The sequence below is a fragment of the Antennarius striatus genome, chromosome 6, assembly GCF_040054535.1.
Source record: "Antennarius striatus isolate MH-2024 chromosome 6, ASM4005453v1, whole genome shotgun sequence".
NCBI lineage: Eukaryota > Metazoa > Chordata > Actinopteri > Lophiiformes > Antennariidae > Antennarius > Antennarius striatus.
Window position 1 is genome coordinate 6427547 of NC_090781.1, and position 13053 is coordinate 6440599.

General features: G+C 41.7%; 1 protein-coding gene across 1 annotated transcript in view; it reads left to right on the forward strand.

The window, feature by feature from the left end:
* rsrc1 (arginine/serine-rich coiled-coil 1) overlaps positions 1 to 13053 on the forward strand; it is a 117315-nt gene that overhangs the window by 4532 nt on the left and 99730 nt on the right. The window lies entirely within an intron of this gene.

Here is a 13053-nt window from a genome sequence, read left to right on the forward strand (position 1 = left end):
CTATATGTGCGTCTATGTATTCAAATGTTATGTAATACTCAAAAAGGAAGACTGATGAGTGATGCCTGCATCATTCAGGAGTGCAAAAGAAAAAAATACTAAACTTAAAACGTTTTTGGGTGTTTGTATTAGAAATCAATATGTGGAATGCCGTTGCAGATTTTTCTTATTAAAAACGCAATGAAACTTTTGGACGTTTACTTCACTGTAAACAAACACATTTTATATTTATGCCTCATGTCATCAGTTGGGACCACATGGAAACTTGCGTGTTGGGTCTGGATTAGTATGTTGCATGTACTAGCGTCTCAGTTTGCCCTGACTATTCATCTTACTGTGCAAGTATTAATGAATCGGAGCCCCGCGGTGACAGCATGTCACATGTAACACTATTCCAATCCTTCTCAAATCTCTTCTGGCAGCAGCTCTCCTTTCACTCATTAATGCAATTAAAACATCATTAGCCATACATTCTTTGTGGAATTATGATTATTATCGGCATAGCTTGCTTTCATTATTACGTTGTTTTTTTTTTTGAAAAGGTCTGGCTTATTCATACAAGCCTTGTGTATACACACCTGCACCACACTTGTCACACACACATGTGCACACACCCACTCAGCCATAGCTGGTCTTGTATCTCTTTCAGAAACATAATGGCGAAGTCTCAGTGTGTGGTGATCCATGTCATTAGCATAGTTAATCTGGTGCTAATGAACCAGTAAACTGTGCTGTTTTAAATCCCCCCCACACACAAACTCACATACACACAAACACGCATGAGTGCACAATCGAAGAAAAGGTTGTAATAATGTATGCGTGAGCAAGGGTCTTTATTTACTTGTGTATGGCTGTGCGGCAGAGGAGGGATCATTTTAATCACAAAGAAAAAGTGTTTTAATATCTCTGTCTCAGAGTTGTCCAGGCGATTGGAGGATGCAAAGAAGACATTTTGACAAGGGTGTTTGAGCGAGCCATTAAAGTATATCTTATCTTAAAGCCATCGCACTTGCTTTCTCTAGTCTCGGAATAATGAGCAGCACTCTTGAACTAAAACATTTTATGGAAAGAATTTTCGTCAAACCGTTTTCACACCTTCTCCCCCTACCCAGTGGTGCGGACGCAGTCACTCACAGCGGCTCTGCTGATTAAAACATCAGGCGGCGATGGCATTACTGGTGTGGTGCTAGATGAAGGGTGGAGGGGATTTGGGAGATTTAGAACTACAGTCGATGACATTGGTGTTTACAAATGCTGGACTGTGATTAGGAGGGCTGCGTTGTGTAATCGGCTTAGCGGTGAGCGAAGAGCAGGTGGGTTGGGCTTGTGTTGATGGTATTGTGTGGTGAGGTGGAGGCGGCGTTCGGAGTGAGGATGTGTGAAATGATGGCAATGATGACAAATTTATGCAAAAGTTTGTCGCTGACAGCGTTGTGTGTGCTCCCGTTTTTACGTTAGAACAAACCACTGGACTAGAATGCTGTCGATTCGTCAATCAATTGTTTTTTAAAATCATCAGGAAAATAACTTTCAACAGTTTTGATGAGATATTTAAACCTTAGAGTTGTTTTAAATCATGAAACAATTTAGTTTTGTCATCTGCATCAGTTTGCTGCTTGTTTTTATGGTGTTGTGGTCCTTTTGGATTTCAGATTCTTATTTTGATTAGGGTATCTGAGTAGGTCAGGCCATGAAGATACATATTTATTTTATAATCTTTCTGACATTTCATACACAAAAAATGAATCAACAATTAAGCCACACAGAAGATCACATATTCTTACTGATGCCCAACAGTCTGCACCTTATAACTCATGATTTCACAAAGTTTGGTGTAACCCAAATATATATATTTTTACTAATTTTGCAGTGTTATGGAATGTTATGGAATAGTTTCAGCTGCTTTTACCGAAATAAGGTGTAACGTTTGAAAATTTTCCCTGTCCCACAACAGTGACTTTACACAGGAAGGCCCGTGTATTGTCCTTCCAATATGTTCAATGGCAATTTACCCACTAGGTTTTTAATCCTGCTTATAATAAAATCAACCTGGTCCATTGGTTGTGTTGACGGTCCAAAACCTCCTTGGTAATCAACTGTATAAATTCATATTAAAGACATTTAATTATTGTCTTAAATGGTTGTAATTACAGACTGTACATAGTGTTTTCAGTGTTTTCTACTGCACGTGGAGCAAATTCTCTACCTATATCCCACTACTGTAGGAAAGTCCACATTCTTTATCCGCTGTGGTCATAGGATGAAAGAAGGCTGGTGCGTGCTGTGCACAGGTACACTGACTGCTATTTGTCAATGGTGTGTGTGTGTGTGTGAGGATGCCTGAGCTGGCTGAGAGGCTGGCTGATGGATCAGAGGAGGATTGAGTGGACAGGACCTCATGATTGATACACAGATAGGATATGAGGTGTTGCCCGCCACACTCACCCCAGCCCAACCAACCGTACACCATCTTCATAATATGAAAGAGAGGGCAAAGAGGAAGACCGAGCAGGTCGGCTGGAACAGAGAGAGAGAGAGGGACGAGCAGTTAGAGGCAAAGTGTGGGAGAGAAAGTGCGAGAGAGAGAATGTGAGCGGAGAAGATCCTAAAGGAGGAAGATGAAGAGGAAAGACAAAAGCGTACAGAGAACAGATAGGCTTGAGAGAGGGATATTATTCAGAAGAAATGAGAATAATAACGTCTGCATCAGAATATCGCTGGAAAGAAGATTAGGACCATAGGACGGCCGTCACAGGTTGAGGAGAGGGAATATTATTACCTTCTTTTCAACCTCTCATGTATAAATAAAAAATAAAGAGATACATGAAATAAGAATAATGCTCTATCTTGTGTTTACCATCTATTGTTGCTTATTGCCTCCCCTCTCTTTTTTCCCTGCCCTCAATCAGGGAAAGGCCAGGTCCCCTAGAGGCAGTCAATCTTGCCCTGCAATGTAAAACAGACAAGAGGAGCAGATTACCTATTTGCCATTAATGTTTATTCTCTTTGATGTGAGCAGGCATATCAGGCTGGCATGTGTGTGCGTGCACGCCAGCAAGCGAGCATGTTTGAGGTTGATTAAGATTATGCATGTGTGTGCAGATTTGCGTGAACACATGTTCATGGGGTGGGTGGGGGAAGCGGTGGGGGGGTGGCACAGCTGAGTCCTTTGGGGCAGGGTAGAGTGGAGCATGGCAGCAGCGGCGTACAGCGATCTGATGTGTACCGAGCTCAACAAAGACGACAGAGCCTCTCATCACAGTCGGATCACAGCCTCGTCTTTAGGTGAGCTTTGCAGAGCAGTGGAGGGTTGGGCTTTTATGCAGCAGGGGTTAAATGTGTGTGGCTCAGTCAGTCATTCTGTCAGCCTTTCATTCACTTAACAGTTACCTGCAGAGGTGCTGCTGTTAGAGGACACGGAAGACTGGCAGGTGCAAAAAGTCTGTCATGTGACCTGTCAGAGAATCAAAGTATTTTGTCCAATGGTGGATATTCACTCACACGTGCATACACTCACATAGGTGAGCTTATACTGCGGACACACAAATGCGCAACTTTTTCCTCATTAATATTTCAGGAGCGTGTTGAGTTAGCAGACCGACAATGCTAACGTCAGGTTTTAGGTCCGCTAACACAAGAGAGGGTTTCATCACTGGGCTGCTGTCATGACTCGGAAGGAGAGCGGGATCTCTAATTATCCCTCTCTCTCTTGCCCCACAGAAGATAGATAGTAAGTGAAACACACCACCCACCACGCTCAAATGGCCCAACACATGGCTGATGGATCAGTCATATGTTGGTCAGAGCTATCTCAGCCTACCTGAAGCCACAGAGGCAGGAATGATTAGTGTTGAGAAGAGAACTACTGTATCTGGTGTGACATACAGTACTGTAGCTGTGAACATGAAACATTTGGGGGGTGTATTTAAAAATTAAAACTTTGTTTGGTGTTTGTAAGTCAGAATTTGTAACATCTGCAAAAGCTTAAACACTGTAAAAATCAATTTTATCGTTAACTTTTTGAAAACATACAGCTTTCTATCCCACACAAGATCTTGTAGCAGCATATCAGCGTCAGAGCTTTTTACATGATGTGCTACAAATTGACCCCCAGGTTTCCCTGCTAAAAATCTACAGTGACATTAATAAGGACTAATTGTAATACTACTAATATTAATAATGGGAATACATTTTTTAATAATTTCACGCATATAGCTGCCATTCTTCATAGGTCAGGGGTCATGAACAGCCCCTGATCTAACTTGTTTCATTCTCCTCTGGCTCGGGGGTCGACCACTCAGTCTATGTGTCGTGTCTTGCTGCTGCTAGAACCAGGTAATCTAGAGGTTTTAGTTCCATAACATAAGTTCTGCTTTCTGCACTGGAGATCACAGAAGACCTATAGTCTTGTGTGTTTGCATGCACACGTGTGCTGAGGTTGAGTGATGGCCTGGTATTTATTTCACACAGCAATTTTCCCCTGTATGAGATGAGGTGTCGTACATCTGTTCGATGACTTTTCTTGACTAGCACTGAAATGGAGCACATGCAAGGTCACCCGGGTGGCTTGGGAAATGGGGAGGGCTGAGGTGAGGAGCTGAAGGCTCTTAGAGAGGAAGGATAGACAGGCAGGGTGCGAGAAGACAGGTGGGGTGGGGAAAATTGGGGACTTTAGTGTGGGTGAACTGTGTGACCTCTCAGCTTTTCACTGCACCTGGATCAGCAATTCCCCTGTCAGGTGCTAGGGTGGAAATTTTTTTGTCCATTTGTGTCCAGCATATATTTATTCACACAGTTTAGAGTGTGTGTGATGTGGCAGATGGTTTTGGGTGTTGCTGGCTTCATAAGGGAAACAACCGTGAGTGTGTTTTGAGGACATGACAAGCGAAATCAGGTTTCCTCAACAAACCGCTGAGATTTTGGCATTATGAGAAAACCATAAGGCACGAATGGTGGTGCTGATGGATCGGAAATAAGATGAAGAGGACTGCAAACAACTCCTGAAACCCTTTTCGTCTCTGCGTGTCAGCATTCTCACAGTTGTGCAGTGGTCTTAGGTTTGTCTTGAGTGAACCACACTGGATATGAAGAGCAGACTTGGCTGCTTCTCATACATCTGTCTGTTGTCCCATGTCTTCTCTACATCTTTGTTTCTTGCCCCTTCCATGTGACATTCAACCCTTTCTTTCTTCGTCCTCTATTGCTGGACTTGCCAAGCGTTGATTTGAACTGAAAGGCGATCTAGTTTAGTTCGCCTGCGTCTTCCCTACTCCATAAAAATCAACATGCTTCCAGTTGTGAGATCTGAGCACGTTTGTTGTTGTTTCTCTTTTCCTCCCGCTCTTTTTTCCCCCCTGTCTGAGCCTTTTTTGTGTTGTCTTTTTTTATTTATCTACTGTAAAGGCCAGTCAAGTACTGCTCAGCTTTGTTGTCAGAAACCTTTATTTACCAAAGGGAGGAATAAGTGACTGACACAGACATCCACTTTCATCCCTGCCTCGCCTCAAGCAGTGTTCCCCTTTACCGCCAGAGGAAACTCCCCCTGCTCACCCCTCACTTCTGCCAAGCCACATTACCCCCACCCCACTCCACCTCACCCCCTCTATCCTGCAGGCTCACAACACACCAGCACACTCCCCTGGGTAGCAACCTAGCTGTAAAGTCTAGTTGTGTGCATCAGCACACAAAATCCACCTCACAAAAGGCATCATACCAGTCCTGAGTGTTAGTCCCAAACAAAGACTGGTTTAACATCAAATAGTTGTTTACTTTCGTCTTTTAGTTATCTGTGAAACAACCTGTGAATATTAACACAAACAGTATGTTTATGTTGTGTTGTGTTGTTTTTAATAGTCCTGTCTGGGGGGGAAGAAAATAAAGAATCTCTTAATGCATCTGAAATGACACAACTTAAAAATGTGTCGCTGTCAGAAATGATAATAACAAGCTACAATATTGTACATTTATTAATTTAGATTAATTTATTAACACAAGGAAAACATCACTTTTAAACTCATATTTTGATTAATATATGGGAAGAGCTTTATCTGCAAACATCGAGGGTGTGCGAGGCATCCATACATATTTTCCACAGTTAATCTACCTGCTCATGAAATGTGAGCATGCAATATGTAGGATATCATGGGCATTTACTGCAAACCTGCTATCATTATGTTGATGCGGAGAAGCTGAAAAATGTCTTATATTAGAACATCTTTTAAGTTGTAAGTTAAGTATTTTTATTGTAATTTTCTGTTGCTCCGTCTTTGGTGTGTGGAGGTGGAAGGATAGAACCCAGAGAGACGTACACACTCTTAATACACTGACTCATCAATAAAAAAAATGCAGAACAAAGATAATCAAAATTACACATAATGAATTAAGTGGCATCACATTTTTTTCATGGCCTTCTGAGAGGCCATGAAAAACAGTGTTATCTTATGCTGTCACTCCATCCTTCTGTGACTGACCGGACAGGATTCCCCTGCCCTCAAAAATACTGCTCAACATAATTCAATTAAATATCACATATGTTTTCCAGCGGTCACAAAAGTGTGTGTCTCATCCCTATTTTTTTTAGTTTGCTTATTTTTGAAATAAATTCTTTTATTAAATTAAAGTTACAGAGCTTTTTGTGAATTTGTTCACTTCCATATTTCTTTTCCAGGATTTAAGGGAATTAGGAGGCACAAAATTTCTTATGAGATTTCATTCAACTTGTTTCATTTCAAATATTGCAGTGTGCATTGTGAACTATATTTGTAAATGCATCATTCCAATGTTCCAATTCTACATATATTTTTTGATTTGATAAAAACAATGGGTGATTTTTGAAAAATTATACCACAATTTTTTCAAAGGTTTATAGCTATAATTATTTTTTTTGTGAAGAGACTACTGTAATGTTCATTCTCTAATGGTGAAGGAACACAAATGTTCGTGATTCATTTATGTATCTGCAGAACAAAAATAATTTCTTCACATCTGTGAATGACAGCTTTTGCCTGTTTGAAGACTAAACCCCAGTAATTAATGATCCCACCGTTACTACTTCGTACACTTGCACTGTTTTGTGAAAAAACCCTCTGTAATAAAATATAAGATTAACACCATGCAGTCAGCCCTCATTGTGTTCCCTTTATGACACTAAAAAGTCTTACCCGTCTGGCCAGACCAACAGAAATACAGAGACAGAAACAGTTTTGCTCTGGCATAGGAAAATGAACACCAAATGTATCTCTTTCCTTCCTGCCTTCTACTATTTAAGCTTCTTGAAGTTCTTCCAAATTGGGTTTTAAATGCCAATTAGGAGGTTGAATGTAGTAAAATAAAAGCAATTGCAGGCAGGATGGCCTCACCTTCTGGCTGGTTAGGCTTCAGAGAGAGCTGAGCCGGACCTTTGGCTCCCAGCAACGCTTTGAGAGAAATATCCTGCCTAATGAACACATTAATTAGAACCATAACTATTTATAAGATGATAATTAGAAACGAAGGGAGGTAAACTGGGCTTTTCCTGCAATTAATGGAGGATTAATTACGGGAGCTAATGAAGTGGATTTTTGAAACGCGTGGAGGTGAAGTACAGAGATGTGCAGCTCGCTTTGTGATCACTGGCATAATTATTTTCTCCAGCGCCAAATCGTTTGAGGCCCTGGTCCTTGCCGGCTCAGGCCGGCTAATAAGCATCATTGCATCGTTATATATGCACTTATAAAGACTTGCCACTGAAATGACTGTCTAATTATTTCTAATTGGCAGGCTCTGTGTGTTGTCATTGAGCTGTTTGGAGCCGCCGCGGAGCCCTGGGTCTAATAACGCTCTGGGCGGAAAGAGAGAGCAAGAGAGACTGATATGCAAAGAGAGAGAGGATATAGGAGGGGGCCCACTACCAGTCGCTTGCTGCTCATAGCTGGACCTGCACATTGTCCCCCCCACCCCCACCCCGTGCCACTCCCCCAGCAGGACAGCAGGTTCTAGAAGGACGCCTGGACTCAGAGGTCACCTTGCCAAGTAGTCGATTAGCAAAGTTTTATTTTATGTGAGCTTATTTCCCCCTTTTTAATTAAAAGCTTCTGCTCTTGATTTATGCACAGATAAACGTCGCCGTCTGTCCACTGTTCTTTTCACTCTTAAATATGCGACGCGGACACGCTCACAAACACACGCACCCACAAAGGGACGGAATTATGTTTATGTGCTGTGATTCAGTGGCCAGGTTTTGAGCCTGTCCGTAGAGACCAATGCAAAAAGCATGCATGGACCAACCTCAGTCAGGCGTGTTTACCTTGTACTCTAGTTAAACACTGGCTCAAACCATATGGACACATGATTCTCTGGGAAATCTGTGTTCACTTATGTGGCTTGTCTTTACATATGCTGGCACAGTCAAATTCAGGCCAGCTTTACGTTTGACCTTTCAGCCTACATTTATCAATGGGGTTTCAAGAGTACGCTTAAATTTATATTTTCATTATGTTTAATCATTATATCTATTTAGACTGAGTCCTGTTCCAATATAAAACTGTGTGTGCGTGTTCATTGCACATGTTACGATAGTATTTGAATGATGGCCCGTGATTATGTGTGTGAGCACCTCGCTTAACTCGTCCTAAACAGAGACATCTGCGTTGTCCTGACAAAAAAAAAAAATCCCCTCGTCTTCATCGCCCTCCTGGACAACCTGAGAGCAAATTGCAGCTAATGGAGCCACTGCATGCACTTGTCAGTTCACTTCGGACAACGGTGTGACACAAAACACACACACACACACACACACACACACACACACACACACACACACACACACACACACACAGACGCACGCACGCACGCACGCACGCACGCACGCACGCACACACACACACACACACACACACACACACACACACACACAGACATGTGGTTTCACTCACACATTAAGTAATTTATTTGTTGAAAAGGAAGAGAAAAATGAGAGAGGATGGCAGAGAAATGAAACAAGGATCATGTGTGTCTTGACTGAAAACCTTGACAATCTTTTTAAAAGTAATGAAACACTTTCTTAACGTGTGCATGAAATTTATCTTCCCCTTTTTTTTTTGTTCTGTCTGTCCTTTTGGGAGTTTTGGAATCATTGAGGATGCGAGGAGGAAGTGGAGATGGATGGATTGCCCAAAAGATACATGGCCAACTGTCGTATGATTGGCTGAACAAAGAGCAGAATGCTTCTGACTGGTAGAACAGGGAAGTGGAAGTTGTGATTTTGGCTCCAAATCAAGGCAGGAAAAATGTAATTAATTTAAATGCAGTCATTGGTTTTGTTGGAGTGGAAACCTGCCAGATTTCTGAGTAAACTGGGATATTTACAGTCAGAAAAAGGAGGTAGCAAAGTATGCAACCCGTCTCTTGTGTGCTAATGCAAATGTGCGAGAAGATATATGCCATCACTGCAACATGTAGCATCATTTGGATCGCGCTGTCAACATCCAATAGAATATTAAAATGAATCATTTAATATTAGTGAGTGTTGCTACTTCTACAAATAATGTAAGTGGTTTTAATTTTCAGCTTTGACATATAGCTGTCGTGGAAGGGAAAATGAAATACATGTAGTTAATAAAAAAATTATGTTGACCTTGGCTGCTTCACCGATCAACAACCATCTGCAGAGATAAGAGGGGAAAAAAATTGAGACATAGTAAAAGCTATGTAGCGACATCCCATAATGTATAAATTATCTTTGCAGAGCTATTCCTGTTATTCGTCAGACAGTGGCGGCCAGAAAAGGTTGACATGCTCAGGGGTTCATGTCACAATCATCGGTTGTGATTGGCAAAAGTAGACAGAGTCTGCCCTCTTTACGAGCTACTTCTAAATCTGTACATGGGACATGTAGACGATGAGGAGCGACAGGGGAGAGGCTTTTTTCCCCCTGTAGAGGAACGGAGTTTTGCTCTTTCTATTCCTTTTTTTGATCTCTTTCTCTATGTTCGACTCTCTCTCTCCATCTCCTTGTTCAATCTTGACAGCAGTTCATAAAAAAGATTTTTAGAAACTTCTTTATGAGACAAGCCTCTGTTCTGTCAGAAGACAACTTTATGTTATTCCACTGAAGAGGGGAAACTAATAGTGCTACGTTTTTTACAGAGCACTATTCCAGTTGTGTCTTGGGTGTTTAATTAAGTGTAGTTTCCCTTTAGTAGTGGAATGTGTGTCTGTTTTTTGTCGGCCCGTTCCTCGGTGCCTTTTACAGTCCACCCACATGGTTTGCCTCAGCATTTATGATTTTTCTTATACCAGAGTTGTGAGGTTCCTAAATCACTTAGGCACACGGGGCAGAGCGGTCCACATTTAAACAATAAAAGGCTGTTATGCTACGGGCCCTCAGATCTCCTACCACTTCATAAATACATGAGTATAAAAGGCAGAAAAATACATCTTCCCTGACCAGAGAGAGAGGGAGAGAGCGTCTGAGTGCACACCTGCTAATTGGAGCCAGCTTGATGTGAAGCATGGCTGTCTGCTCCCTCTTCTCCGTAACTCCCAATCATTTCTTTCTGTTCTTTTTCCCATCTTTTTTTGTTACCCTGGTTGTCCTTGACTCCACAACTTTTATAACCTTTTTTTTTCTTTCATCTTATCACTACTTCTCACTCCATAGCCTCCTGCTGTCCTTCTCATATTGTCCTCCCTCATCTAAATGGCAATCCTTCTCCCTCACCTCCTTCTGCTCTTTTTCCTGTTCTATCCATCAGCTCTTTCCTCTCCTCCTGCCTCGTTCCAGCCTCTTATGAAGGCAATGACAACGAAAACAACTCTCTCCTAACTCAACGTAACTAATTGTTCTGAGCCTTGATGGATGGAAGGAGGGGGAAAAAAAGTGGGCTTTTGAACTGCGTGAGTGGCTGTGAGCGAGTTGGCAAGTTAGCACCTAGTCTGAGTGTGACCTCCCGTTGACCTTGTGTCTGGGCTGAGTGGCTCCACCAGTCCCCCCCCCCAACTCCAGCTGCTAATGGGTGTCATGTCGAGCTGTGGCTACACTGAGGTCAGAGGTGATGGGCACACCAGACGGCCAAGTTTAGGATTGCGATGAGGAGACTGAGTGACACTGGGCATATGCGACGATTAAGACGCCGGGTAATCAACACAGCAGTGCACTCACAACCGTGTGTGAATACACACATCGATGCACGCACATGGAAAACACATCCTGATGCAAAAAGTCATCTTTTCCTTCATCATTGGCTGGCCGTCGTAGGTTCATATAGATCTGAGGGGTCTTTGAAGGCCTTTGAACTCTGCTAAATGACTTGACCTTGTGGCTTGTGGCTGTAACTGTGTGTTTTGGTCGGTATGGTTGGGGGGGGGTAGCGAGTGGGTGGCCTACATGGGGTCTCATTTCTGCTTCACAGCATAGCAGGGCATTGGAGACGTTTTGTGTTGACGACTGCTAAATTAAAAGCAAACTGAAGATTATGACAAATCTAAACATTCTTTTATGAAGCAGAGGGGGACGGAAAAAAACATTTCTGTGAATCTTTCATTCTCCATCTTTGCTGTGTTAATTGTGCTCGCAATCATCTATTTTTCAGAGATTCCTTGTGTGTTATTTAGTCTGTGCGCGTGTATGTATATTTTTGTTCCTGTATGAGTGTGCAATGGTAGATGACTGATTGTGCGTGTGTTTGTGTGTGCGTACGTGCGTGTACTCTGAAGCGAGGGAACAGATAATGTGGCTGCTTGGAAGAAGGAAGCAGCTTGGGAAATGATTTCAACAGCTCTCATAATTAGAGGAATATCATAAATTAAACTTGTCTGCCGTTGCGTTTGAAGAGCACTCAAAAGCAATAAATTCTAGATGGTTAACATATTTGCATTCCATTCAGCGGGAAGCGTCAGGCAGGAACAGCTGTTTTCCACGTCTTTTGGCAGCAGGAAATGCACATTGCTCACTCAAGGTGCTTTTAGACACATTGAAATTGCAGAAAAAAGAAAAGTGACTTTTAACTTGAACAAGAAGCTGCTGCTGTGCGCTCTGTGACTGGAAAAAACTCGGTGGGGAGCAACGCATTAATGAAGTTCTTCAAATATGGATCTTCTCACTTTCAATGGGCCTGTTTCTTTTTCAATCTGTCTATTCCTTGGAAAAGTCTGCTGGCAACCTTTTTGTGGTTGTGTGTGTGTTTGTTTGTGTGTGTGTGTGTGTGTGTGTGTGTGTGTGTGTGTGTGTGTGTTTGCAAAGCAATCAAATCCAAAGATTTACAGTTACATATATCTGTAACCACCGTCAGGGCGGGTTCAGTTAAGACTGTCTTCTAAAATACGTTGAAGATGGAAGGAATAAATACCAAAGACTCAAACAAATTTTAAGGTTTAAAATGCTACTGCAGCAATTTGAAAAACTGCAAAATAAAAAAATACCTGCTCTAATTCTCAATTATATTTTGATTTTACCTGTTGCATGACCAGGTTTGCATGTATAATTTTCAATAAATTATAGATGGCCACATCTCATTTTAATCTATAGAATGTTATGTAATAAATTTTTTTCTTCGTGTTTTGGTTTTAATTTTAATAATATCAGGAATTAGTGGTTTTCAGATGAGTCCATCAGCATGACTAGTCTCTTCCACTAGATTTTCGTACATTTTCTCCCGTTTTTCACTCTGAAAAATAGGATAAAATGGGTTTTAGTCCATAGTTTAACCTTAGTGAGATTACCTTAGGGCAGAAGGACAGAATATGATTAGCTTAAGAAATATTGTAGCTGTTTAAATAATTTTGTTACATCTTTGTCAATTGGTAAAAATATAAGGCGGAATCCTGAATGGTAATTTTTAACACAATGTCAGGGTCTTTTTCTGTGTGGCTGTTAAGACAACCTTTGGTCAGACAGGCGTCACCATCACCAGTGTAGACTGAAATAAGAGGTTTTAAAGTTACACAATCATTAATCATTGTTCTGCCTCAGTTTGGCCTAATGGAAAAAGATGCCACTGAGAGAACTACTGAGGACCTCTCCCAACATTTTTGCTGGTGTTTTCTGGCACATAATGTACTGTATTGCATTCACAC